The sequence below is a fragment of the Sus scrofa genome, unplaced genomic scaffold (genome assembly GCF_000003025.6).
Source record: "Sus scrofa isolate TJ Tabasco breed Duroc unplaced genomic scaffold, Sscrofa11.1 Contig740, whole genome shotgun sequence".
NCBI lineage: Eukaryota > Metazoa > Chordata > Mammalia > Artiodactyla > Suidae > Sus > Sus scrofa.
Window position 1 is genome coordinate 225,535 of NW_018085303.1, and position 3,257 is coordinate 228,791.

Consider the following 3,257-nt stretch of genomic DNA (forward strand, 5'->3'; position numbering starts at 1 on the left):
CCATCACCCACATGTCTACAAACAATAAGTGCTAGAGAGGGTGTGGAGAACAAGGAACCCTAGTACACTGTTGGTGGGATTGTAAATTGGTGCAACCACTGTGGAAAACAGTATGGAGGTGCCTCAGAAAACTATGCATAGAACTACCATTTGATCCAGCAATCCCACTCCTGGGCATCTATCCAGAGAAAACCACGACTCCCAAAGACACATGTACTCCAATGTTCATTGCAGCACTATTTACAATAGCCAAAACATGGAAACAACCTAAATGTCCATCGACAGAGGAGTGGATCCAGAAGATGTGGTACATATACACAATGGAATATTACTCAGCCATTAAAAAGAATGAAATACCAGCATTTTTAGCAACATGGATGGACCTAGAAACTATCATGCTGAGTGGTCAGCCATACAGTGAGACACCAGCATCAAATGCTTTCACTGACATGTGGAATCTGAAAAAAGGACAGACTGAACTTTGCAGAACAGATACTGACCCACAGACATTGAAAAACTTATGGTCTCCAGAGGAGACAGTTTAGGGGGTGGGGGGATGTGCCTGGGCTGTGGGATGGAAATCCTGTGATCTCAGATTGTTATGATCATTATACAACTACAGACATGATAAATTCATTTGAGTAAAAATAAATAATTAATTAATTAATTAAAAAATAAAATAACAGTACAGAAAAAAAAGATGTGGTCTTTATACAATGGAAAATTACTCAGCCTTAAAAAGGACAAAATAATGCCATTTGAAACAACATGGATGGACATAGAGGATATTATGCTTGGTGAAATAAGTCAGAGAAAGACAAGTACTGTATGTTATCACTTATTTGTGAAATCTAAAAAATAATAAATATGAAGGTATATGCAAAACAGAAACAAACTCACAAACAGTGGTTAGGAAAATATCTGTTTTCCTAACAGATAGTGGTGAGGAGAAAGGAGAGTGTGAGGGGGGAGGGGTAAATAAGGGCTTGGGATTAAGACGTACAAACGACTATGTAAAAGTAGATGAGCAACAAGGACATAATAACAACTTTAAATGGGGTGTAATCTATGCAAATATTGAATCACTATGTTGTACACCTGTAATTAACATAATATTGAAAATCAACCATACTTCAATTAAATAATTTATTCATTGAAAAAAAAACTAATTTTGTTTTTATTAGGGTATAGTTGATTTACAATGTTGTGTCAATTTCTGCTGGACAGTATAGTGACCCCATCAGGTTGATGATTGCCATTCTGACTTGTGTGAGGTGATACCCCTATTGCAAAGGAAGCAACTGACAGCAAATTACTCTCCAAAATATATAATAGCTCACACATCTTTTTTTTTTTCAGCTACACCTGTGGCATATGAAAGTTCCTAGGCCAAGGATGGAGTCTGAGCACAAGTGTGATCTACACTACAGTGTGGCAACACCTGGTCCTTAACCCACTGTACCAGACCAGATGGAACTGGCGCTACTACAGAAACAGCACTGGGTCATTAACCCACTGTGCCACAGTGGGAACTCCTCATACAACTTTATACGAAAAAAAAAAAAATAGCCTAATTAAACATGGCCAGAACATCTAAATAGACATTTCTCAAAGAAGACAAACAGATGGCCAAAAGCACAGTGATAATATGCTCAACATAAATAATCATTAGAGATTCCAATCAAGAACCGTATTAATAAATACTTTTTATAGTATGAGGTGTTTTTTTTTTGTTTTTGTTTTTTTTTTTTTTTTTTTTGCTTTTTAGGGCTGCACTTGCTGCATGTGGAAGTTCCCAGGCTAGGGGTCTAATTGGAACTGTAGCTGACCACAGCTCTAGCTGACCAGCCTAGACCACAGACACAGCAATGCTGGATCTGAGCCGTATCTGCAAATTACACCACTGCTTAGAACAACACCAGATCCTTAACCACTTTTCAAGGCTAGGGATCAAACCTACATCCTCATGGATACTAGCCGAGTTCATTACTACTGATCCATGATGGGAAAGCCTATAGCCTGAAAAATTTCTGCAGGGCCTTCTTCATATCTTTGTTCCTGAGACTGTATATCACAGGATTAAGAAGTGGGGTCACAACAGAATAGAACAGAGTCACAATTTTCTGTGTTGGAGCATCATGCTCAGGGTTTGGGCTTCCATACATGACCAGTACAGAGCCATAGAACAGTGAAACCACAGCCAGATGAGAGCCACAGGTGGAGAAAGCCTTTCTTCGTCCAGCTGCTGAAGGGACTTTCAACACAACTCTAAGGACCAGAGCGTAAGACCCCATAATTAAGATAAAGAGAATAACCATAGGCACAGGATTTAAAATAGAGAAGACAAGCCCTATCACAGGAGCTTTTTTGCAAGTGAGTGCAAGAAGAGGACTTGGGTCACATAGGAATGGTCAATGATCCTGGATCCACAGAAGGACATTTGGGAGACAATGATGATGGGAATCAAGAACCAGAGGAAACCAAGTACCCAGCAGCTGACCACAAGATTGGTGCAGAGACGTGCAGTCATGAGAGTGGGGTAAAGTAGAGGCCGGCAGATGGCAAGGTATCGATCAAATGCCATAATCGCCAAGAAAAAGCATTCTGTAGAACCCAAGGAGAAGAAAAAGTAGAACTGGAGAAAGCATCCAGAGAAGGAGATGACCTTGTTGTCAGAGAGGAGGTTGGCCAGCATGTTTGGGACAGTGGAGGTGACATAGGAGATCTCGAGGAAGGAGAAGTTGGCGAGCAGGATGTACATGGGGGTGTGGAGTCTCTGATCCCAGCGCACAGCACAGATGATAGAACCATTGCCCATGAGGGTCAGGAGGTAGACCCCAGCGAAGAGCAGAAAGAGGAGGATCTGTCCATGCCTGGAGCAAGGGAAGCCCAGGAGGATGAAGCCAGTGATGGTGCTGGAGTTCTGGGGGTGTTGGAGATGTTCATGTGTCTGTGAGCTGTGAAAGGATGAGCAAATGTCAAATGAGTGTGCACAGGCATATGGGGACCCAGAGTTGTATTTAAACCCTTTGGGAACTAATAGGACTTAATATCAATAGCTATTTTTTTTTTCCTGGAAAGCTCCAATATGACCTGGGTTAATTCTCTTCTTATTAACATTTTCACCGTGGTCTCAGGAAAATTTCTGGTCATTGTTGATAAGACCTTCAAAAATATAATAGAGTTGTTTGAAGATCCTATTAGACTTAATGGATTATATCCACATAAATGTATTCCATTTTACAGAATATATCTAT

General features: G+C 40.5%; 1 pseudogene; it reads right to left on the reverse strand.

Annotated features, from left to right (window-relative positions):
• Positions 1–2,012: 2,012 nt before the first annotated feature.
• LOC100157400 lies at positions 2,013–3,000 on the reverse strand (annotated as a pseudogene).
• Between the last annotated feature and the right edge of the window lie 257 nt (positions 3,001–3,257).